A 27,437-nucleotide genomic window follows, 5' to 3' on the forward strand; every position below is an offset into this window, starting at 1 on the left:
CTGATTGAGAATTATCAGCCATGATCACATTGAATGGCGGTGCTGGCTCGAAGGGCCGAATGGCCTACTCCTGCACCTATTGTCTATTGTCTATTGAATGCTAAAATGTATTCAGCCAGTGCTAAGTAGATGATCATGGAAGAAGATAAATGATCTTTGTCCAAATTAATGAACTGCATCTGACATTGGGAAATGGCTGACAACACTGTAAAAGTCATGGGACCAAACAACATCCTGGCTCAGGTTCTGTGCATTTGCACTTCCGAACTAATACCCATCAACCTAGGATTTTCTGGTAAATTACCACACTGGCATCTAGTTGACAATATGGAAAGTTGGCCCAGTGTGTGTTAATTACCACACAATTATCTCTCAATCACCAGCAGGGTAACAGAGGATATTGTTGACAGCACCAGCAAAATGGCACTTACTCAGTAATCAGCTGATTTTGGATTCTGGCAACACCAGAGTCTTGAGGTCATCATTGTCTTGGTCCAAACATGAAATCAACAGTGAAATGACATCCTGTAACCACGTGCGGCATCAGAAAGTCCAGCCAAAACTGATGTCAATGGGCATAAAGGAAATACTCTCCCCCATATGGAGTTAGAACTACACATGGCAAGATGGTTATGATAGTGGGAGGACACTCATCTCAGCCCCAGGAAAACACTGCAGGAGATTTTTTGTGACAGTGTTTAAGAATCAACTATCTTTAGCTCCTTCCATCATGACACCCATAATGGGGACATCTGCTGATAATTACAAAATCTGTTGTGGAGTTGTAATTGGAATTGTAACGACTCAACAAGTGAAGCAGTCAATGCCTGCAAGCAACAAAACCTGGATAATATTTATCCATGAGCTGATAAATGGCAATTGATGTTCATGCTATAGAAGTGCCAGACACTGATCATCTCCAAGAGGACATGACCAAAAACCACCAATCTTCAACATTCAATGGAATTATCATCTCATCTTCAAGGGTGTCACTGTTAACAACAAATTTAACTGACCCGGCCATACAGGAGCAGGATCACTTTAGAGACATTCTGCAGTGATGACTCGCTCCTGAAATTCCAATGCCTTCCCCTCTAGACAAGGCACAAGCCAGAAGCATGATGAAACATTCTTTGCTGTAGTAACTCAGCGAGGCAGGCAGCATCTCTGGAGAGAAGGAATGGGTGACATTTCGGGTCGAGACCCTTCTTCAGACTCGACCCAAAACGTCACCCATTCATTCTCTCCAGAGATGCTGCCTGTCCCGCTGAGTTACTCCAGCATTTTGTGTCTACCTTCGATTTAAACCAGCATCTGCAGTTCTTTCCTACACATGAAACAGTCTTTATTTGCCCCATCGCTCTTAATTGCCCCTGCAATTTCCTGCATAACAGCATTTTGGGAGTCCCTCATAATGGCTACAATGTCTCACGAATATGACAAACCACAGTTGATCCCTTGGGCAATAAGCCATGTGATTAATCGCTGGTCTTGACAGTGATGCTTACATCCCAAAAAATAAATAAAAGGTACAGTGCCAAAGACAACCGAATAGTTTAATAATATAAATTACTGTATTTAATTTACCTTGAATATTGTCAGCTGGATTTGAGTGCTGAAAGTCTTTTTTTTATTCTAAATTGTTAGCGAGGAGCAGAATGACATATATTTTACATCTTTCAAGGCCCCTTCAAAGTACCCATTATACTTTACAGCCAAAATATTATGGAAATGCTGTCACTGTTCTAGTGTACAAAACTATCCTTGATGCAACTACAAACATACATATTAACAAATGTGGATCCCAAATGGCATTACACATGGGAAATCAAAAGGTGTTATTTTATGCAATGAATATTTTAAAAGGACCACTGATTTATGATGATCAAATAAGTCAAATTGCACTTTCATTATATACAATTCTGGAAGCACTGGCAATATTTTCAGCTTCAAAATATATTATCTGAATATTTTTCTGAATTCCATAGATATTACATGGTTGATTTTATCTTTTGAAAAGTGGTCTGAAAGGTTGAGAGTTAATTTAGGAATAAAGTGGTACATTTTTGTGGAAATTATTTTGATGATGATGAGAGGACACATTTATGGTCGAGTGTCACTGGGACGGTATGTGAAACCAGTGAGAATGGACGGATACTGGCAGAGATGTATAATTAAGATTTAAATGCTGGGAACAGAGTCTTGCTAGACAAACAAAATATATACAGCAACCATTACAATACTGAAATCTTTAACTGAAATATATATAAAATTGTACTTACTGTACCAAGTGTATCTTCAAGCAATGTTATATTCTCTTTAATACTATTCCAAATTACATTCAACTTTGTCATCACATAATCTGCAAAAGAATTGTGAATTCTATATTATTTCAAAACTCACCTCATTTAAACTTATATTGTGTTTACATTTCAGTTTTGCTTGCCATATATATATATATATATATATATATATATATATATATATATATATATATATATATTTGGATTATTTGGTAACGTGATTATGTAAATAAAATTCAGAACAAAATACTGTAACTTGCAACTTAACAGCAAAATGCAACCATCTTTGCAATGCCAACTGCAATGATTTTAAAAAAACCATCACAACCTTATCAAAGACAATACATTGCCAGTGTTCCTGGCAACGCCCACAATCTGAAAATAAAGAAAAACAGTTGATCGTTATCTTGATGCTGTCTCGGTAACTCTGCAATTGAATCAATCAGGGTTGTCATTGACTACCATGTATTTTCTAATTCATATCAACCCTCAGGCCAAGAGACAAGCAGCTACAAAGAGAGAATTAACACTCTTAATCTTCAAGTTGACCTGAATCAAATTATGAATCCTTTTTAATGCAGTTCTTTAATGATTTATTAGATAATGATGGGTGGACATAATATTACTAATGTCGAATGAAGATGCAAAATATTCCACTTCTCAAGGAGAAAGCAATCAAAATATGCAGCATTATTGTTTGATTATATATCAGTCTTCCAACTTGTTTAATGTGTATAGTCCACATACTGAGACTTTCACATCCAATGATGACCCCAACTGGCCCAAAGCATTTCTCAATTACTGTTCTGGAAAAAGTACAGAAATGACGAAGAGAGTCTTAAAAAATGGTTTCAAGTAGATTTGGTAAAAATGTTTTGATGGTTATGATTTAATATTAAAGGAGACAGATGCCTGAGGTGATTATTGCACCATTACAGCTTCGAGAATGAAATAACAAACTACTCAACTACCTTCTTACTTTGCAACTGTAATTAAGCAGCTCAACGTAAACATAATGTAAAAAGTACCCAAAAGGCATCTACCTTTATTCACATTTCCAAATAGTCAACATTATTACATCAGAATGTTCTCAAGTAAAACTAGAAACATAGAAACATGGAAAATAGGTGCAGGAGGAAGCCATTTGGCCCTTCGAGCCAGCAACGCCATTCATTGTTATCATGGTTGATCATCCACAATCAGTAACCCGTGCCTGCCTTCTCCCCATATCCCTTGATTCCACTAGCCCCTAGAGCTCTATCCGACTCTCTTTTAAATTCATCCAGTGAATTGGCCTCCACTGCCTTGTGGCAGAGAATTCCACAAATTCACAACTCACTGGGTAAAAAGGTTTCTTCTCACCTCAGTTTTAAATGGCCTTCCCTTTATTCTTAGACTGTGGCCCCTGGTTCTAATTGTATACGTCTCTATAAGATTCCCTCTCATCCTTCTAAACTCCAGTGAATACAACCTCAGTCTTCCAAACTTTCCTCATATGACAGTCCCTCCATCCCAGGGATTAACCTCGTGAACCTACGCTGCACTGCTTCAATTGCAAGGACGTCCTTCCTCAAGTTAGGAGACCAAAACTGCGCACAATACTCCAGATGTGGTCTCACCAGGGCCCTATACAATTGCAGAAGGACCTCTTTGCTCCTATACTCAAATCTTCTCATCATGAAGGCCAACATGCCATTAGCTTTCTTCATTGCCTGCTATACTTTACTTTCAGTGACTCGTGTACAAGGACACCAAGGTCTCGTTGCACTTCCTTTACCTAATCTGACACCAGTGAGATAATAATCTGCCTCCTTGTTTTTGCCGCCAAAGTGGATAACCTCACATGTATCTATATTATACTGCATCTGCCGACTCACTCAATCAGTCCATGTCACCCTGCAACCTAACATCCTCCTCGCAGTTCACACTACCAGACAGACATTTAAGGCTTCCTGACCAAAGTTACATCAATTATTTTTTTTCATTACTGCTGTAGCAATTCAAGTGCTGTTCCTGACAGTGCCCTCCATAATGTTTGGGTCAATAGACAATAGACAATAGGTGCAGGAGTAGGCCATTCAGCCCTTCGAGCCAGCACTGCCATTCAATGCGATCATGGCTGATCACTCTCAATCAGTACCCCGTTCCTGCCTTCTCCCCATACCCCCTCACTCCGCTATCCTTAAGAGCTCTATCCAGCTCTCTCTTGAAAGCATCCAACGAACTGGCCTCCACTGCCTTCTGAGGCAGAGAATTCCACACCTTCACCACTCTCTGACTGAAAAAGTTCTTCCTCATCTCCGTTCTAAATGGCCTACCCCTTATTCTTAAACTGTGGCCCCTTGTTCTGGACTCCCCCAACATTGGGAACATGTTTCCTGCCTCTAATGTGTCCAATCCCCTAATTATCTTATATGTTTCAATAAGATCCCCCCTCATCCTTCTAAATTCCAGTGTATACAAGCCTAATTGCTCCAGCCTTTCAACATACGACAGTCCCGCCATTCCGGGAATCAACCTAGTGAACCTACGCTGCACGCCCTCAATAACAAGAATATCCTTCCTCAAATTTGGAGACCAAAACTGCACAAAGTACTCCAGGTGCGGTCTCACCAGGGCCCGGTACAACTGTAGAAGGACCTCTTTGCTCCTATACTCAACTCCTCTTGTTACGAAGGCCAACATTCCATTGGCTTTCTTCACTGCCTGCTGTACCTGCATGCTTCCTTTCAGTGACTGATGCACTAGGACACCCAGATCTCGTTGAACATCCCCTCTTCCTAACTTGACACCATTCAGATAATAATCTGCCTTTCTATAATTACTTCAAAAGTGAATAACCTCACACTTATCTACATTAAACTGCATCTGCCATGTATCCGCCCACTCACACAACCTGTCCAAGTCACCCTGCAGCCTTATTGCATCTTCCTCACAATTCACACTACCCCCCAGCTTAGTATCATCTGCAAATTTGCTAATGGTACTTTTAATCCCTTCATCTAAGTCATTAATGTATATCGTAAATAGCTGGGGTCCCAGCACCGAACCTTGCGGTACCCCACTGGTCACTGCCTGCCATTCCGAAAGGGACCCATTTATCCCCACTCTTTGCTTTCTGTCTGTCAACCAATTTTCTATCCATGTCAGTACCCTACCCCCAATACCATGTGCTCTAATTTTGCCCACTAATCTCCTATGTGGGACCTTGTCGAAGGCTTTCTGAAAGTCGAGGTACACCACATCCACTGACTCTCCCCTGTCAATTTTCCTTGTTACATCCTCAAAAAATTCCCGTAGATTTGTCAAGCATGATTTCCCCTTCGTAAATCCATGCTGACTCGGAATGATCTTGTTACTGCTATCCAAATGCTCAGCAATTTTGTCTTTTATAATTGACTCCAGCATCTTCCCCACCACTGATGTCAGACTAACTGGTCTATAATTACCCGTTTTCTCTCTCCCTCCTTTCGTAAAAAGTGGGATAACATTTGCTATCCTCCAATCCACAGGAACTGATCCTGAATCTATAGAACATTGAAAAATGATCTCTAATGCTTCCACTATTTCTAGAGCCACCTCCTTAAGTACCCTGGGATGCAGACCATCAGGCCCTGGGGATTTATCAGCCTTCAGTCCCATCAGTCTACCCAAAACCATTTCCTGCCTAATGTGGATTTCCTTCAGTTCCTCCATCACCCTAGGTTCTCCGGCCCCTAGAACATTTGGGAGATTGTGTGTATCCTCCTCAGTAAACACAGATCCAAAGTAACGGTTTAACTCGTCTGCCATTTCTTTGTTCCCCATAATAAATTCTCCTGCTTCTGTCTTCAAGGGACCCACATTTGCCTTGACTATTTTTTTCCTCTTCACGTACCTAAAAAAACTTTTGCTATCCTCCTTTATATTATTGGCTAGTTTACCCTCGTACCTCATCTTTTCTCCCCGTATTGCCTTTTTAGTTAACTTTTGTTGCTCTTTAAAAGAGTCCCAATCCTCTGTCTTCCCACTCTTCTTTGCTATGTTATACTTCCTCTCCTTAATTTTTATGCTGTCCTTGACTTCCCTTGTCAGCCACAGGTGTCTCTTACTCCCCTTAGAGTCATTCCGCCTCTTTGGGATAAATTGATCCTGCAACCTCTGCATTATTCCCAGGAATACCTGCCATTGCTGTTCTACCGTCTTCCCTGCTAGGGCCTCCTTCCAGTCAATTTTGGCCAGCTCCTGCCTCATGCCTCTGTAATCCCCTTTGCTATACTGTAATACCGACACTTCCGATTTTCCCTTCTGCCTTTCCATTTGCAGAGTAAAACTTATCATGTTGTGATCACTGCCTCCTAATGGCTCTTTTACCTCTAGTCCCCTTATCAGATCAGGATCATTACACAACACTAAATCCAGAATTGCCTTCTCCCTGGTAGGCTCCAGTACAAGCTATTCTAAGAATCCATCTCGAAGGCACTCTACAAACTCTCTTTCCTGGGGTCCATTTCCAACCTGATTTTGCCAAGGCCCATCATTTATTTATTTGCCTCTGTACTCCACAATTTGAGATTTGTAATAGAAAAAAAAATAAAGGCCATTTTTATACATTTTGGTTTCACCATGTAGAAATTACAGCTGTGTTGAGACATAGTCCCTCCATTTCAGGGCACCATAATGTTTGGAACACATGGCTTCACAGGTGTTTGTAATTGCTCAGGTGTGTTTAATTGCCTTCTTCATGCAGGTATAAGAGAATTTTCAGCACCTAGTCTTTCCTCCAATCTTTAAATCACCTTTGGAAACTTTAATTGCTTTTTATCAACACGAGGACCTAAGTTGTGCCAATGAAAGTCAAGGAAGCCATTGAGACTGAGAAACAAGAATAAAACTGTTAGAGACATCAGCCAAATCTTAGGCGTACCAATATCAACTGTTTGGAACATCATTAAGGAGAAAGAGAGCACTGGTGAGCTTACTAATCACAAAGGGACTGGCAGGCCAAGGAAGACCTCCACAGCTGATGACAGAACAATTCTCTCTGTAATAAAGAAAAATCGCCAAGCATCTGTCCGACAGATCAGAAACACTCTTCAGGAGTCAGGTGTGGATTTGTCAATGACCACTGTCCGCAGAAGACTTCATGAACAGAAATACAGAGGCTACACTGCAAGATGCAAACCGCTGGTTAGCTGCAAAAATAGGATGGCCAGGTTACAGTTTGCCAAGAAGTACTTAAAAGAGCAACCACAGTTCTGGAAAAAGGTCTTGTGGACAGATGAGACGAAGATTAACTTATATCAGAGTGATGACAAAAGCAAAGTATGGAGGAGGGAAAGAACTGCCCAAGATCCAAAGCATACCACCTCATCTGTGAAACACGGTGGTGGGGGTGTTATGGCTTGGGCATGTATGGCTGCTGAAGGTACTGGTTCACTTTTCTTCATTGATGATATAACTGCTGATGGTAGTAGCAAAATGAACTCTTAAGTGTATAGACACATCGTATTTGCACAAGTTCAAACAATGCCTCAAAACTCATTGGCCAGCGGTTCATTCTACAGCAAGACTATGATCCCAAACATACTGCTAAAGCAACAAAGGAGTTTTTCAAAACTAAAAAATTGTCAATTCTTGAGTGGCCAAGTCAATCACCTGATCTGAACCCAATTGAGCATGCCTTTTATATGCTGAAGAGAAAACTAAAGATGGCTGCAATACAAGCCTGGCAAAGTATCACCAGAGAAGACACCCTGCAACTGGTGAAGCCTATGAATCACAGACTTCAAGCAGTTATTGCATGCAAAGGATATGCAACAAAATACTAAACATGACTACTTTCATTTACATGACATTGCTGTGTCCCAAACATTATGGTGCCCTGAAATGGGGGGACTATGTATAAACACTGCTGTAATTTCTACATGGTGAAACCAAAATATATAAACATGGCATTTATTAAAATCTGACAATGTTCACTTTAACCACATGTGATTTTTTTTCTATTACAAATCTCAAATTGTGGAGTACAAAGGCAAATAAATAAATGATGGGTCTTTGTCCCAAACATTATGGAGGGCACTGTATTTGTCAATTAGAAACTGGACAAATATATTTTACAATGAAGTCATATGATAGGTTACACTGCATGTTTACTTTTGAAAAGATGATTTTTTTCAAAGTGGATCAACACCTTAGTGCTCAGTTAAACTCAATTAAGCATTGATAAACTGTATGAGATGACCCACCATACAGAAATCATAGCACTGAAATGAGCCACTTTGGTTCAACTTAATATAGCAAAAAAAACATGCTCAACCCCCACAGATGTGATTTCAGCAAGGCAACCTTTGGTGCATGCATTAATTTTTATAGAACAAGACAGCCCAGCATGCCTTTATTCTCACCCCCCAAAAAATCTATCATCTTTCACGTCGAAAGCGAGGAACTTTTATCCAGGGGATACAATTTTTTGGACTTGAAAGTGATTCCTGAGTGCACAGTTTTGACTTGAAAGTGATTCCTTCTTTGTGTGCAACAGCGCAGTTCGTCAAACAGCTACCTCACACCACCTGTGACCCATGTTGAATCCCAGCCTTCAGTGCTGTCTTTGTGCAGCTTGCATATTCACTGCAATCTCACACATTTTTGTTGGGTATTCAACTTTCCTCCCAAATCTCGAAAATGTGCAGGCTGGTAAATTAATTTGCCGTTGTAACTTGTCCACAGTGTGGAGGGGACAGGTAGAATCTAGGGAGAGCGGTGGGGGGAGCAGGGAGGGGAACATAAGAAGCAGCTTACTTTAGAGACACTGTGTGAAAACAGGCCCTTCGGCCCACCAATTCCACTCCGACCATCAATCACCCATACACTGGTTTTATGTCCTACGTACTAGGAGTAATTTACAGAAGCCAATTAACCTCTTTGAACCCATAGAACTAGTATGTGGGTGATCAATGGTCACCATCGACTCGGTGGGCCGACGGGCCTGTTTTCACGCTGTATCTCTAAACGAAACCCCTTTTTCTCCCCCCACAACACTCCCTAAATTCTACCAGTCTTTGGCATGTGGGAGGAATCCGGAGCACCCATTGAAAACCCACGCGGTCAAAGGGAGAACATACAAACTCCACACGTGTAAGAAAGAATATCTGGTTGTAATTATCTTCACTGTCCACTATATCAGGGATCTCCAAACTATGGCCCGCGGGCCACATCCGGCCCGCCAGGATATTTTATCCGGCCCGCAGCAAGCTCTTAGGTGGCGGGGACTGGAGGCAGGTGAATGTACATCGGAGAGCTGATCGCAAACCGACCCAGAGCCACGACAAGGCGAGAGATCGCAGCACCCCCTCGCAAACAACAAACTTCCCTCCTCGTCACCGCCGCCGCTCACCCCAGGAGAGGAGGGGGAAGGGTTGAGGGAGCAGCGGGTGAGAGCAGGAGCGCGGGGAGGGGGAGGGGGTCAGAGGGTCCGGTGAAGGAACGCCGCCACTCTCTCTCCCCTCTCCATCTCTCCCAGAGCCAGAGAGATCTGCACCGCTCCTCCATACTTCCCCGGCCCCGTCTCCCTCTAACGCAGCAAAATAAGAACCAACACGTGAAACTTCCCTCCTCGCTGCCGCCGCTCACCCCGGGGATGTGGGGCTTCTGAACAACAACTACACTTGTGTTTGTTCTTATTTCGCTGCGAGGCCGGGGAAGAGAGTGGAGCAGTGGCGCAGATCTCGCTGGCTCTGGCAGAGAGGGAGAGGGGAGAGAGGGGAGAGAGGGAGGAAGGGAGGGAGCAGCCCCTGCAAGTGGCGGCGCTCCTTCACCGGACCCTCTGACACCCACCCCCTCCCTGCACTACTGCTCTCACCCGCTGATCCCTCTACCCCGACTCTCTTCTCCCCCCCCCCCCCACTCTCTCTCTCTCGCCCCCTCTCTCTACCCCCCTCTCTCTCTCTCCCCCAGTGGTGGTCACTGTATTTTTTCTGTTTTATAAATAATTGTATACCTACGGTAGATATATATTCCAATATTTCAAGCTTTTAAAAATTGAATATTATTTATCTGTTGCCATATAAACCTAATGTAAACTAACCTAATCTAACCTAGTTTAACCTTTCCTAATCTAATCTAACATAACCTAGTCTAAACTTTGAGTTCATTAAATTTATAAAACTCACACTTCTTCATTTTTTCCTACGGCCCACAAACATGTGCCAAATATATAATGTGGCCCTCATGCTGAAACGTTTGGAGGCCCCTGGTCTATATCATCAATTTTGATTTAATTATCATCACCTGTTTATAGTTGTTATAAATCTTTGTTTTGAATGTATACAGGCAAATTATACCATATCAGGTATATCAGGTTGTGCAAAAGAGAAAGTAAACCGAGTGCATAGTGCTACAAAGCAGCCAACATCATGAAGGACCATTTACACCCCAGTCATTCCCTGTTCTCACATCGACCACAAGATACAAAAGCTTGAATGCACACAGCACCAAGTTCAGCAATATCATCTTCCTCACAGTTTTCAGATCGCTGAATGTTCCACTCAATTCACTTCATCACAACAGATGCGGGTGTCACCTTGTTTTTCTTGCTCACTTCTTGTCCTTTTAAAGCAGGTGCAGTCCTCAGACTGCGAGAGGTTGAAGATCTCAGTGAAAACACCAGCCATTCAGTCTGCACAGGAACACACTCCTCCAAATAATTCCTTATGAATTCAATAACCACCATGGCATTTTCATTCAGGACCGTTGCAGTGTCCTTGAATATTGCTCAGTCTACCGATACCAAGCAGATGCAAAGTCGCTTCACTGCCTCCCCTGATCAGCTCTGTACAATCCTCACCAATGGAGCAGCACTTCTCAGTCGTTGCCTACACGGAGGAAAATGGGGCATAGCCAGGTGCTCCAATGTTGCAAAGTGTCATCGAGGAATGGATCGGCATCTCTGATGATGGAACAGCAAAGGCATTGGATCCTCTGGTGTTGCAGAAAGCACGTTGATTTGGAAATGTCTTCTTCAAACTAGCGCTGTGAAAGTACACAGCTATGATGAAGGTGGCATGAGGGGACACACTTTGGTGTTTATTGACTGGGTGAGATCTAGCTCCTCCATTGCTATCAGAGCATCTGCCTGGACAGGATGTAGACTGCAGTCATGATGGCAGCGATCAATTCCTTAGATTTAGAAGGGTTGGCACTTCGCTGCTAGTATGTTCCAGGTATAGAGAACAGGAATCGCAGAAGATGGAACACCATGTGTTTGCCTCAATGCAGATGACACTACCTCTCCCTTTTCCCCAATAACATTTGTGGAGGGAAGTTTGTTGTTTGCGAGGGGGTGCTGCGATCTCTCACCTTGTCGCGGCTCTGGGTTCAGCTCTCAGCTCTCCGATGTACCTTCACCTGTCCATGTCTCAGTGAAACTGAGTGCACAGCATTCTCTCACACCCCTTTGGTAAAGTTAAACCATGCTTTTACGGAATTGTTATGTCACAATTTCATATGCCAATCCATGCTCTAAGTTCGTCCTCGACTACAAGACTATTGCAATAAGTAAATGCAGTTTAGCCTAGCAGCCTTCCCTCTTCTGCTGCTACCACCAGGCCTTCCTGTTGGACTTGCTTGCTTTAACTTTCACATTTGCTTCGTCGTTCACAAACATCAGAATAAATAATCAAGAACACATAGACAAGTTAATCAATGTTGCAGCTTCCATTTTCAAACAAAGTCGCAGCTACTTCTTTAGAACTAAATTATGGCATTTTTCCCCATATTGCACATGTCGATCATGATGCCAAATGAGACTTACAGTATCACCTCTGCCTGCACATGATCCACGTCCCTCCATTCTGTGCCTATCTAAAAGCTTCTTAAATGCCACTAATGTGCCCACTTCTACCACCACCCCTGGTAAAGTCTGTGCTCAGGTTTTTAAAAATTATACTATAATTTAAAGAAAAACTATGCATAAAGTTTCTGATTTAAAGTTTCTGAAAATAAAGTTTGTGACTGCTGGCAAGGCACATCGAATGTCCAATGCACTATCAGTATAATTGCAGACCTTCCAACATTTGATTTTACAAATTCATAATTTTGATGTCCAAAACTCAGAATTTTACACCAAAATACATAATATGGCACGTAATGCAACTTTTCAGCAAAGAAAAGTATGCCCGCCAAATGCGCATACGCATTGCACTACATACATGTGTGAAAAACAATTATTATTTGCAACAGTCTGTAGTTCTTGGACTACATGTACAATGTCAGGCCTATCACGAGTATATTCTGCTATTTATAGAAAGGTTATTGCACAGAGATGCTTTTTGCAACTCAAAGAAAAAATTGGCTTTTGTTTTGTTTTTTCTACTTTGCTTTTTCCATTACACATCCCAATTCTCTTGGTATTGAATAAAAGAACAATGGTCATAAAATGTGTGACTAAGTTATGAAGAAACAGTTTATATTTGCGACTCGACTAAGCATATGGAAAGATTTCATAGCACGAGTCTGTGACTGTGCTAACAAGGATCGAAATACAACGCATCGATATTGACCATCCGAAAACAGTCGGTAATTTTGATCACTCCTAAACCATCTGGCACAGCGTTTCTCAACCTTTTTACCCTTGCTGAACATTTGAAATAATTTTCATGTCTCAGGGAACCCCTACATAAAAATTTGTCACGTACAGCTCCTGTCTACTGACCACTAAAGGCCATTTCACACTGGTGCCATATACACATCGCTAAATATATTCCCTATGATTATTATAGTTTTTAGGCATGTGAGTGAGGTGAAAAAAGAGGAAAAGTGCTGAGTGTTTGCGTGAAGCGTACAGCGAGGGACAAAAAATTGGAAAATTTACACGCAAAATTACCAGTTTCAAGCCTCTTTTAGTGCATTTCAAAGTAAAAACGGACATTACCAAATAATGTGAATATGTCACTGTATACTAATAACATTTTAATTATTTTAATTTATTTTGTTATATAATCTTGCACTTAAATTTAATATTTACTCATTACAGTTCCACCACTGATTTTCTGGCAGTCTTGGTTCCAGAGCTTTGCTGGTTTATCCAACCGGCCAAGAAAGTCGGCTATGGGGATAGATGTGCTGGCTCCAGCTGGGCTGGAGTTCCAGAGCCCCGGCCGCAGGTTGCAAATTCAACCCACCGATCGGGCATGTAAGTCCCGATGAGTTTGAGATTGGCTGCCTTGCCCAGCCTAGGAGTCACATTTTCGGGGAGACTTCCAGGGCGGGGTGATGTCTCGCGGAACCCCTAGCGACCGAATTGACAAATTAATATTACCGACTGTTTTGCGGAAAAATGTGAGGCGTGATCGGAATGGAATAAGAAGGCGGAAACTTCCCGCCAAATTCGGAAGGGTTGGGAGGGGTGTAATTGTCATGTGTGCAGAGGTATAGTGAAAAGCTTTTGTTTGTGTACTATCACAGGTTGTGCAAAGAGAAAAATACCAGAATGCAGAATACAGGCAGCACAGAGGGAAAATTGTGCAGTTGAAGATGACATTGCCTGGTGAAGGTGATGTTGCCAGAAACAAATCCACCTTTCCTTATTGCGGTAATTGAGCCATGGCCTCCCTCCACTTCATCCCATCTAATCACTTGCTCAATTCTTTTCTTTATCCTGGAAATGTATCCATAAGATCTTTTAACTCTTCCGGGGGGGGGGGGGGGGGGGTAGGAAGAAAGCATCTTTTTCATCAGCCTCAAGAAATTATTACATTTGCTTAAGGATTGCCAGTTGGGCTCATAACAAAGTTTTTGTGAAATCTAAGAAATAAATTATTTTAATGCAATTCAAGTTCCAGCCATAAATATTTAAGTTGTCAAAACTCATTCTTCAAATTGTTTATATGTTCTTTCCTCCATTACTGTGTTTCAACAAATCTTATTTTTCCCTTTTACCCTCTGTGTTCTATTTGACTCAACTTCCACTTTTATTCCTTGTTATTATTCATCTTTTTTCTTAATCATTCAAACTCATTGCCCAAGGAGATAGACTTGATCCCATCATTCATCCAGGTCCCACCCAGATGCTACACATTTATGGCAGTTAACATTGTTTTTAGTTGGGAGACAAGGACAATTCAAACTGGGATACTGAATGCACATAATCTTTTATCCAGAGTAGGGGAACCAAGAACTAAAGGACATAGGTTTATGGTGAGAGGGTAAAAATTCATACAGAGGGTGGTGGGTCTATCAAACAAGCTGCCAGAGGAGGCAGTTGAAGCAGGAACTGTAACAACATTTAAAAGACATTTGGATAGGTACATGGATAGGAAAGGTTTAGAGGGATATGGGCTAAACACGTGCAGATGGGACTAGTGTAGATGGGGCTTGTTGGTTGGGAGCAAGTTGGGCCAAAGAGCCTGCTTCCATGCTGGATGACTATGGCAGTACACACGATGTCCTTTCTGTAGTATTTCTGGCCTTATTTTCCATTTTACAGGTCATAACTAAGCCATATTGGTAGCATCTTTCATTTTTATTTTTTATTTCTTGATGTCATTAATTATCTGTTTTAGGCCTCGGTATTTTCAGGTTAATACTTTAAAAGTACTATATCTTTACTTCACTTTCACGGCTACAGTAAACTTGGAAAACCTCTCGTCACTCTTTTTCGAAATGCAATTGTAACTTTAAGTAATTATTTATAGGGTGACTTCAGATTCTTCACTATTATTCCATCACTAACTCCTCATTTGCACTTTTAAAAATCAAAACACATTACAGATACAGGTTGTCTAGGAGAAATGTGAGGTAATGTGCCTGCACATTCTGCTAATCGATCCATGTACTAATGAGCTTCTACCGTCTTCGCCAACTGGGAAGATGCACAAAGAAGAAAGGTGTCAATTGCTCTCTCTTCAATGATGGAAATGAGTACTCCAACTCTTCAGCTCTATAATATTAAACCATCCACGACTTTCACATCATTATGTAGTCTGCAGGCACACAGCGATGTCTGTTTTCTATGAACTAATACTTGACAGGAGAATGAGCTAATATTTGATCTATGTACTAATAATTTCTTAAGTGCTAAAGGGCTAATAAAAATGATGGTTTCTTTTTTCACATTATCTACAAACTAAGATAATCAATCTGAAAGGAAAATCAGTTTCCAGCTAAAAGAAAGTACTAATTTCAAGAATGGAAAATGTTCTTCATAAAATCATCTGCTTCTTCAGATTACCAACTTCCTCAGAAAAGTGGTATTATTTCATAACCCTGACCCATTATGCTCATAATTGGGGAAAAAAAGCTTTCTACAAATGGATTAACTGAATGGTTAAGAGGCCAAATTACCTGATAATATGTAGCCTCAGAAAGAAGATATTTAAATAATCATCTTATAAAGCAATGTAGAATGAGCGAGTTGTTTATGAAGAAGGTCCCATTTTAAAAATAAACAATATTTGTAAAGTTTCTCAAGAAAAACTGTGATTTCCATATTTTCATATTGCCATAATTTGTTTTTACTAAACCCTATGGTCCCAAGGTCTTCCTCAGCTGGGGATTTTCCAAGATAATTACACCCAGAATTATGTATTTTAAATACACAATTTTTGTGTATAATGGAAGTTTGTGATTTAGCTTTTGATTTAGTTTTCAATCTATTTCACATTTTACACTGCTTAATGCTCCAAATATCAGTTAAAAATTGTGCATTTTACTTTCTAGTTCGTTACCTATGAAAAATCCTTCAGGTGCTGGGCCTAATGATTTGAACCGAGCCATTAGAACCCTGTATTGCCTTGACCTGACACCTTACAACACCTACTGGAGCAGGAAAGGGGAAGTACACTCGACAGATCTTTAAGAACCGCTTTCATTTAAATCATAGCAATCACCTTCACTTCAGTTGATAGCAAAATCCTGGGCGACATTCTAGATGCCTACAAAAGTTTGTCGCTTTGATTATTGAATTCTTTGATGAGACAGAGTTGGACTAAGATTGGTGTTGATAATTCTTCATAAGATCTGAGACAGAGTGCCAAACTAGGATTGAGTTTATGGCATTTATGGCTCAATAACATAATGAAATGTAAGGAGGTGGTAGATAAATGTTTAGTTTAGTTCAGAGATACAGTATGGAAACGGGCCCTTCGGCCTACCGAGTCCACACCGACCAGCCATCCCCGCACATTAACACACTCCTACACTAGGGACAATTTTTACATTTACACCAAGCAAATTAACCCTACAAACCTGTCTGCCTTTGTAGTGTGGGAGACAACCTAAGTTCTCGAAGAAAACCCACGCTGGTCACAGAGAGAACGTACAAACTCCATACAGACAAGGATCAAACTCTGATGCTGTAAGCTCTGTAAGGCAGCAACTCTACTGCTGTGCCACCGTGCCCTTCCAATTTGAAGGAGTTAACAGTGATATGTTCTAGGGATCAATTTTTAATCAATTGTTCCTGATAGTTTTAAGATGAAGGTAACACAAACACTTAGGAACATAGAAACGATGTAATAGGATAACTATAGATTTCAGGATGACCGGATGAATAAAAATAGGAAAGAGGTATGGTGGATGTAATAGCTTGCAGAGAAGAGTTAAGTATAGTACTATCAGAAAAAAAGATACATCACAAATAGAATGCTTTTAAAAATGTTCTGAGACTCCACAGAGTCATTTCCACAAATGCTTAAAAGTTAGAGAGTAACTTGATAAGGTAGATACAAAAAAAGCATATTGGTCACTTAATTTCAAAGAAAATACAAGGGCAAAAAGATGGTACCAGAACTTTATTAATGCTGGCTGAGCCAAAACTGGAGAATAATGAGCAATTCTGGGTGTAATGATCTTGGAAAATACACAGAAAAGGTTTTCTGTTGTCCATTTCAAGAGACTTTGGTTATGAGAAGATGGAAACTGTAAAGTTGTTGTCAAAATAGAGAGGGGGAAAAGTGACGTTTCAAGACAATAGGAGGTTTGATAAAGTGGACAGAAAATAGGTCATTCCCCTCTGGTAAGTGGGTCATGAACTAAAGGTTATGGAATGCAAGATCATTGGCAAAAGATTATAGCATATAACTTAACTGAACTATCTAAGGTGCACCACTTGGTGATTGTATAACATGCTATAAACTGTAGACAGACATTTCGGGTCGAGACCCTTCTTCAGTCTGAAGAAAGGTCTCGATCCGAAACGTCACCCATTCCTTCTCTTCAGAGACGCTGCCTGTCCTGCATTGTGTCTACCTTTGATTTAAACCAGCACCTGCAGTTCTTTCCTACACATGCTATAGACTGTTTTGGTAATGAACTCACAACTGAAAATTTCAGCTGAATGTTGCTGGTGTCAGATTTTATACGTTCAATGCTGCTGCTGCTCCATCAGGTGAAGACTGATTTTTAGAATGGATCGTTGGATGGTAAGCCAATGGTAGACACACAACGCCTAACCCCTAGGCAATTTTTAACAATTGGCAAATCAATACATGTTGATGGAAGCAGGTGTGAAACTTGGTGAATTGCCTGCTTCAGTTTGAGAGTAAAGATTGTTTATTGCCATATAGGAACAAAACAATGAAATTCTTACTTGGTACAGCATTGCATGCAGATTAACGCAATGGTACAATAAATAAACATGCACTGATTAAAAACATAATAAATAATCAGTAATAATAGGTAACCAGACTGTAACAGTACAAGCCAAAGTAGGGACTGCAATCCAACAAAGTTCATAGTGCATCGGTGCCGAGATAGGATTGTGGTTAGGATTATACAGTGTGGTTCTAGAGGTTAATGGGAAGAAACCATTCTTCAACCTGGGGGTAACAGTTCTCAGGCGCCTGTATCTTCTTCCTGACAGTAGCAGCAAGATGAGAGCTTAGCCAGGCTGGTGTGAACTGTTGATGATATTAGCCGCCATTTTTAGGCAGCACTTTGTGTGGATTGCTTTGACGGTGGGGCGATCGATGCCCGTGATGGACCAAGCAATGCCCACTTTTTCTGCAGCTTCTTTCATTCATTGGGTCAGGTTAATGACGCAGGACATGTGTAGTCAGTCAGTATGCTCTCTAGAGTAGATCTATAGAAGTTCAAAAGAGTATCTGGCAACATGCCAAATCTCCTCAAACGTCCGAAGAAGTAATGATGTTGACAAGCTTAATTTGTGATTGCATCGGTGTACTGGGCCCAGGATTTTCTCCACCACCATCCTAGCAATGAAGACAGCTTCATGATCCTTAGCTTTCACTTCCTGAAGTCAACAATCAGCTCCTTGGTCTTGTGAATATTGAGACCAAGATTGTTGTTCTAGCACCGTTTGATCAGATTATCAATATATCTCCTGGACCCTGGCTCATCTTTACCAGTATTCATCCAACAGTAGAGGTATCACTGGTGAATTTAAAGATGGCATTGGAGCTGTGTCTGGCTCCATAGTCTTGGGTGTAGTGAAAGTAGAGCAGAGGACTAAACTCGCAGCCTTGAGGTGTCCCTATGTTGAGGGCCAGCAAGAACGATGTGTTGTTGCCAATTTGTACTGATTGAGGCCCGCCAATCTGCCAGTGAAAGATCTAACTTCATAAGGGCAGGCAGAGATCCAGTTCCCCGAGTTTGACAATAAGCTTAAAGGCGATGGTGGTGTTGAACACTGAGCTGCAGCCCTGCCATATATGCTCTTGTTGTCCAAGTAGTCCAGGGCAGAGTGTAGAGCTAGCAAGATCCAGTCACCACAGATCAACAGGTGATGCTAAGTGAATTGTAGTGGACTGAGATCCGACTAAGGAAGGAATTGACACGCGTCATAGCCAAGTTGTCCCAGCACCTCATCACAACAGAGGCAAGTGCGGCCGTTGGTAGTCAATAAGGCATGTCAACTTGCTCTTCTTGGGCACTGGTATTATTGATGTCTTTTTAAAGCAGGTGGGGACGTCTGACATAGAACTGAGAGGTTGAAGATATCCGTGAAAACTCCAGCCAGTCGGACAACGCCAGTTTTAAGACCGCAGCCTATTACACCATCAAGGCACCGCCCAGCACAAGAGTTGGAAGCCAAATCCAGCTTAATGGAAATCACGTAATACCTTAGAGACCTAGTTTTATCCAACCATTACTGAAAATTAAATTTATAAAGATTTCAAAAATTTGAAAAAAGTAAAATTAAGATAAGTTATAGAAATAAGATTTTTTGTTACTCAGAATGAATAAGCATATCTGTAATCCTAAATTATTGATGTGTGGAATACTGCGGGAAAAAAACACATATAATTTAATTAATATTAATAACTAACCACATGTAATAATTTAACATTCAGAAACATTTAAAATACAGTGCCCTGCATAATGTTTGGGACAAAGACCCATCATTTATTTATTTGCCTCTGTACTCCACAATTTGAGATTTGTAATAGAAACAAATCACGTGGTTAAAGTGCACATTGTCAGATTTTAATAAAGGCCATTTTTATACATTTTGGTTTCACCATGTAGAAACTACAGCAGTGTTTATACATAGTCCTCCCATTTCAAGGCACCTTAATGTTTGGGACACCGCAATGTCATGTAAATGAAAGTGGTCGTGTTTAGAATTTTGTTGCATATCCTTTGCATGCAATGACTGTTTGAAGTCTGGGATTCATGGACATCACCAGTTGCTGGGTGACTTCTCTGGTGATGCTCTGCCAGCCCTGTATTGCAGCCATCTTTAGCTTATGTTAGTTTTGGGGGGCTAGTCCCCTTCAGTTTTCTCTTCAGCATATAAAAGGCATGCTCATTTGGTTTCAGATTGGGTGATTGACTTGGCCACAAGAATTTACCATTTTTTTTTGCTTTGAACAACTTCTTTGTTGCTTCAGCAGTATGTTTGGGATCATTGACTTGCTGTAGAATGAACCACCGACCAATGAGTTTTGAGGCATTTGTTTGAACTTGAGCAGATAGGATGTGTCTATACACCAGAATTCATTATGCTACTACCATCAGCAGTTGAACCATCAATGAAGATAAGTGAGCCAGTACCTTCAGCAGCCATACATGCCCAAGCCATAACACCCCCACCACCGTGTTTCACAGATGAGGTGGTATGCTTTGGATCTTGGGCAGTTCCTTCTCTCCTCCATACTTTGCTCTTGCCATCACTCTGATATGTTAATCTTCGTCTCATCTGTCCACAAGACCTTTTTCCAGAACTGTGGTTGCTCTTTTAAGTACTTCTTGGCAAACTGTAACTTGGCCATCCTATTTTTGCAGCTAACCAGTGGTTTGCATCTTGCAGTGTAACCTCTGTATTTCTGTTCATGAAGTCTTCTGCGGACAGTGGTCATTGACAAATCCACACTTGACTCCTGAAGAATGTTTCTGATTGGCCGGACAGGTGTTTGAGGATTTTTATTTATTATAGAGAGAATTCTTCTGTCATCAGCTGTGGAGGTCTTCCTTGGCCTGCCAGTCCCTTGGTGATTAGTAAGCTCACCAGTGCTCTCTTCTTAATGATGTTCCAAACAGTTGATTTTGGTAAGCCTAAGGTTTGGCTAATGTCTCTAACAGTTTTATTCGTGTTTCTCAGTCTCATAATGGCTTCTTTGACTTTCATTGGCACAGCTTTGGTCCTTGTGTTGAGAAACAGCAATAAAAGTTTCAAAGGTGATGGAAAGACTGGGTGCTGAGAGCTCTCTTAAACCTGCATTAAGGAGGCATTTAAACACACCTGAGCAATTATAAACACCCGTGAAGCCATGTGTCCCAAACATTATACAAACATTCAGAAGAAAAAGACCAATGTCGATTAAACGTGCCGATCACAACTGATCATTCAGTGAAACTAACTGCCAACACTAGAGATTGTTAAACGTTGAAGAATCATGCAAACTCAGATGTTCACAAAATTCATTTTTACCTGAACTAAGCTAGTCCCCATCACCTCCTGGACAACTGCTATTCAAATGAATAACATTGTAAAACCTTCTCACAGGTATTTTCTCCAAGTCTAATTTCCCGCAAGCCTTATCTTGGAATTTCAATTATGTTCACCTACCCTCCACTGAACAATTACTTGGACTTTAACTCAACAAAAAAAATGTTGATACAAGAAACTACAGATGCTGCAATCTTGGGTCCCAAGAGTTCCAATCTGTGACGTTACCTGTACATTCCCTCCACACAAAAAATGTTTCTCTGGTCAGTTAATAGGAAACATCTTTGCTGTCTCCCCCTCTAGCTTCTGAGCTTTCTCTCATCTGCACATCTTTACATTTTGTTTAGGAATACAATTAACAATTAAACTGCAAAGTAACATGAATGAGGAACTATTTAAAGAAATTTGATAACTTTTGTGATTATGAAACAGTATTATTCCACAGAAGGATACCTGCAGGTTTTTAACTGAAGAACATATGACTGCTTGGCTTCAATTCAAAGCTGTTTGTTTGTACTTTCAGGTATAATGGGAAACTTCAGATCTTTCAAGAAAGTTACACGGAAATCTGAAAATCATAATTGTAGAGTCTGGAAAAATATGTTTGATGGACTAAATAGAATAGAATATAGAACAGTACAGCACACGAACAGGCCCTTAGGCCCAAAATATCTGTGCAGAACATGATGCCATGACCAGCTCTGATCTGCCTGCACATGATCCAAATCCCCACATTGCCTGCATATTCATATGCCTATCCAGAAGGCTCTTAAACACCACTATTGTATCTGTCTCAACCACCACTCTGGCAGTGCATTCCAAGCATTCGCCACCCTGTGTGTAAATAAAACTACCCCACATATCATCTTTAAATTTTGCTCCTCTCACCTTAAAGCTATGCCCTCTAGTTTTTGATATTTTTCATCCTGGGAAAATGTTTCCCACTGTCTACCGTAGCTATGCTTCTCATAATTTTACGTACTTTATCAGGTCTCCAACACCCTTGGGCATTCCGGAAAAAAACAATCTGAGGCAATCCTATTGCTCCCTGGCGGCAATACCCCATGATCTGGGCATCATTTTGATCAACCTCCTCTGCACACATTCCAAGGCCTCCAGAACTGCACGCAATACTCCAAATGCCACCTAATCAAAGTCGTATAAAGCTGCATCATGACTTTCATACTTATATTCACTGCCCGACCAATAAAAGTATGCCATATGTTTTCTTTACCACTCTATCTACTTGTTGCCACATATGAGGTATTATAGACTTATCCCCCCTGGTCTAATCCCTCCCTACCTATGTCCAAGACACATCACGTGCCCTTCGTCTCTTCAATGACTTTCGTTTACCAGCCCCCCACTCCCTCATCTTTACTATGGATGTCCAGTCACTCTACACCTCCATCCCCCACCAGGAAGGTCTTAAAGCCCTCCATTTCTTCCTCGACCGCAGAACCAGCCAATTTCCATCTACTAACACTCTCCTCTGCCTAGCAGAGTTGGTCCTTATCCTTAACAACTTCTCCTCCGACTTCTCCCACTTCCTCCAAATCCAAGGCGTAGCTATGGGCACTCGCATGGGCCCCAGTTATGCCTGCCTCTTTGTAGGGTACATCGAATAATCACAGTTCCACGCATACACTGGCCCCAAACTCTACCTCCGCTGCATTGACGTCACCCATGCAGAACTCACTGACTTCATCGACTTCACGACTAATCTCCATCCTGCACTCAAATTCACTTGGACCATCGCCGACATCTCCCCACCGTTTCTAGATCCCAGTGTCTCCTTCACAGGAGACAGTCTATTGACTGACATCTATTGCAAACCCACTGACTCCCATAGCTATCTAGACTACACTTCTTCCCAACCTGCTTCCTGTAAAGACTCTATCCCCTACTCCCAATTCCTCAGTCGACTCCACATCTGTGCCCAGGATGAGGTTTTCCATACCAGGTCATCGGAGATGTCCTCATTCTTTAGGGAACAGGGATTCCCCTCTTCCATTATAGATGAGGCTCTCCTCGATATCCCGCAGCTCCACTCTTGTTCCCCCTCTCCCCCCCCCCCCCCCCCCATTAGTAACAAGGACAGCCCCCTTGTCCTCACCTTCCACCCCATCAGCCGTCGCATACAGCATGTAATCCTCCAACATTTTTGGCACCTCCAACGAGATCCCACCACTGGCCACATCTTCCCATCTCCACCCCTTTCTGCTTTCCCAGAGACCGTTCCCGCCGCAACTCCCTTCCCACCCAAACCACCCCTCACCGGGTATTTTAGCTTGCAACCACAGGAGATGCAACACCTGTCCCTTTACCTCCCCCTTCGACTCCGTCCAAGGACCCCGACAGTCTTTTCAGGTGAGGTAGAGGTTCACTTGCACCTCCTCCAACCTCATCTACTGTATCCGCTGATCCAGGTGTCAATTCCTGTATATCGGCGAGACCACCGGGTGGCGCCAGTAATGGCTGCCTTGCCAACAGTCTGTCGCGTGTCCATTCCTTCTTTGTTGTTTATAGTATGTGTTAAATGTACTTTTAGTGTTCTTTAGCTTATTTTATGTGGGGGGTGGGGGGAGGGTTGGGGAAACTTTTTTAAATCTCTTACCTCGACAGATATGCGATTTTTTTCCGTATCGTATCTCCGTAAGCACCGCAGCCTAGCTGGTGGCTTCTGCTGGGCGACTTTGGGAGCCCCAGCCGTAGGAGCCTGCAGGACTTACCATCGTGGAGCTTGCGGCCCCTGTCGGGGATCGACTTGAACTCCAACCGCTGGAGCCTGTGGACTTTAACATCGTGGAGCTCTCGGTCCCTGGTTAGCGACCGACTCCGGCAGCTCCAAGCTGCAGGAGCTTCGACCACCCCGACGCGGGGGATTTGATTGCCCCGACGCGGGGCTTCGACCGCTGGCTGTGGGAGCTTCGACCGCCCCGACTACGGATGGTTCGACTGCCCCAATCACGGGAGAATAAAGAGGGAAGAAGGCTAGACTTTATTGCCTTTCATCACAGTGAGGAATGTGGGGAATCCACTGTGGTACATGTTTATGTTAACTTTTATGTAGTTGTGTGTCTTGTTGCTTTTTTTAGTATGGCTGTAAGGTAAATTGAATATCACTGTACCTTAATTGGTACATGTGACAATAAACTGACCTTGAACCTTGAACCAAGCGCAGGCTCGGCGATCGTTTCACTAAACACCTCTGCTCAGTCCGCCTAAACCTTCCTGATCTCCCGGTTGCTCAGCACTTTAACTCCCCTCCCATTCCTAATCTGACCTTTCTGTCCTGGGCCTCCTTCATTGTCAGAGTGAGGCCCAGCGCAAATTGAAGGAACAGCACCTCATATTTTGCTTGGGTAGCTTACACCGCAGCGGTATGAACAATGACTTCTCTAATTTCCAAGTAGCCCTTGCTTTCCCTCTCTCTCTCCATCCCCTCCCCATTCCCAGTTCTCCCACCAGTCTTACCGTCTCCAGCTATATTTTATCTCTGTACCGCCCACTCCCCTGATATCAATCTGAAGAAGGGTCTCGACCTGAAACGTCACCCATTCTATCGCTCCAGTGGTGCTGCCTGTCCTGCTGAGTTACTCCAGCATTTTGTGTCTACCTTGGACCAGATGATCCCTCTGTATATCAATGGTCTTAAGGGTCTTGCCATTATTTGTATATTTTCCACTTACATTTGACTTCTCAAAGTGCAACAAATCACACTTGCTCTGATTAAACTCCATCTGTCATTTCTCCACCCCTTTTTGTAACTTATCTATATCCTTCTGTATATTGTGAAAGCCTTCCTTGTGGTCCGCAATGTCAGCAATCTTGGTGTCTTCTGGAAACTTACTAACCAACCAGTCTACATTTACTTTAGTTGAGTTTATTGTCACGTGTACCGTATTTATATATCATCAAAAGCAGAGGTCCCAGCATAGATCCCTGCAGAACTCCACTGGTCACAGACCTTAAGACCAAATATTGTCCTTCCACCTCCAACCTCTGTCTTCTATCAGTAAACCATTTCTGAATCCATGTGATTAAATCCCAAATCCCACGCATCTTAATCTTCTAGATTAGTTTACCATGGTGTCTTTATCAAATGCCTTACTAAAATCCATGTCGACAACATCCACAGCTGCCAGTTTAACTTTAGGCCACATTTTTATACAGCCCTTTGAAATTCATCGTCTCCATTTAATACGACTCCTTCTGCAGACTGGAGCAGCAGTGAAGGTGTTAGTTGATTTCAATGTACTCTTATTTGGCATAAGAAAACTGGCCAGAGATCCCATTCCTGGAAACTGCATAAATATAGATTTGAGCTGGCACTTGGCATTGCTCAGTTTTTTCCATGGAAATGGCTGAACACCCAAATGATGTATCATTTAAATTCATATCAGATTTGCTTATGTCAAGGACACAAAATGTGAATGTAATTTTTTTGAATACAAGTGCACTTTATCACATCACTTACACATATTCAAAGAAAAAAAATCATACTTTTAGCATGTTGAAAAATTCTTAAATGTTGAACTACACAGCTTAAATCTGTGGTTGCCACAGAATGCTGGAGTAACTCAGCAGGTCAGGCAGCATCTCTGGAGTGAGGGAATGGGTTGGAGGAGGAATGGGTGACGTTTCGTGTCGAGACCTCTCTTAAATCTGTGATGTACTTGCAGCTTCAAAAATAACGTATTAAATTCTTGATGTGTGTGCGCGCGTGCAATTCAACTAATTTAAAGAAATTATATTCCTTCAAAAGGTGCATTATACACTTGTCCAACAATTTTTTTTAATGTGATTAACTAATAATACTAGAATGAACTACCCTCAAAATTGAAAAATGGAAAAAAGTATTAGATGTTAACATTGAGAACTAAATGAGAGATGAATTTGATTCCATCCTGAAAATGACCGTGTCTTTGTGTTACTTCTTAAATTACTTTTGAGGACTAATTTTCTGCTGAAAATAATTGCATGGTTATCCCTTCTCTGCACCAATCTCTTTCATGCTCAAATGCAAACACCAAGCTGGAGAAATCACCATAGTTGCTGTCAAGCATAGGACAGAAGTGGCCTATAAGTTCAGTGTCAAAATCATTATCGCCTACGCATGTGTTCAGTCCATAAAGATGTCAATATCCTAAAAAAAACAGCAACATCACTTTATTTCTCCCATCGAGCTATCACAATCTTTACTCACCACTCTCATCTACTACCTTCCAATCACAATCAATTAGTCATGGTCAAATGCAAACTCTAAATCAGCACAAAGTGCAATCAAAATATTAAAACTAACCAATTGCGATAAAAACTTCATCCTAAATCCAATTAATTTATTCTGCACGCATAGCTTAACAGAGTTGGATTTTGGAACAAAAGCCAGGGGGGGGTTATCCTTGGTGTCTTGGCCAAAATGTATCATTGAACCAACATTTATAAATCAAATTATCTGGTCATTAAAGGGGTTGTGTGCAAAATGGCTGCTGTTTTGACACATCAAACATATTCCCCCCGACTTAAAATAACCCACTTTGGTCCGAGAATATGAAAGGCACGAAGTAAAATGAAATTAAAAAACAAACAAACATTCATAATTTCCAATTACACTACAATTTCCATGCATCTTGGCTTCAAAACACTTTTCATTTTGCAGTCAGATAAAATTCTCACTGTCATGTTGGTGTAACTGTAGACTCCAGTATGCCAAAAGAAACAATAATCCTTACCATAAGACAATAAACTGCAAGGCAATTTCAAAAGCATGTACTACACACACTTTATTGAAAATAATAAAATGGACTGAGAAAGTATTTAAAAAGCATCTGGCATCTCGTGTTTTTATAGACAAAGAGAGCACAAGGCCAAGTAACGAAGAACCATTAAATTAAAAAAAACACTGATTCAGCCACTATAGGAATATTGTGCGCAATCTTGTCCCCATGATTTAGAAGAAACCTGTGCACAAGATATGGATGAAATTATTTCTTGGATGTGGTACCTTCGCCTAAAAAAGCTGGGTTGCACACCTCCAAACAGATTGCAAGGAAATCCCATGGATATTTAAAATTATAAAGGACCTAGATAGAATAGGTATGTAGACAGGAAATGTTCTCAACGGTATGTGGGTTGAGACTAGGAGACACAGGAACTGCAGATGCTGGTTTACAAAAAATAAAGTATTGGTGTAACTCAGCGGGTCAGGCAGCGTCTCTGGAGAACATGGATAGGTGACATTT

The 27,437-nt window shown here is 41.5% G+C and overlaps 1 protein-coding gene across 5 annotated transcripts in view; it reads right to left on the reverse strand.

Moving 5' to 3' along the window:
• Nucleotides 1–27,437, reverse strand: part of zbtb20 (zinc finger and BTB domain containing 20) — a 230,607-nt gene that overhangs the window by 157,028 nt on the left and 46,142 nt on the right. For all 5 annotated transcript variants that reach the window (XM_078409123.1, XM_078409120.1, XM_078409122.1 and 2 more), the window contains exon 2: nucleotides 2,283–2,362. The gene's annotated coding sequence lies outside the window, so the exon portion shown is untranslated. The remainder of the gene's footprint in view (nucleotides 1–2,282; nucleotides 2,363–27,437) is intronic.

This window comes from Rhinoraja longicauda, chromosome 12 (assembly GCF_053455715.1).
Source record: "Rhinoraja longicauda isolate Sanriku21f chromosome 12, sRhiLon1.1, whole genome shotgun sequence".
Lineage (NCBI taxonomy): Eukaryota > Metazoa > Chordata > Chondrichthyes > Rajiformes > Arhynchobatidae > Rhinoraja > Rhinoraja longicauda.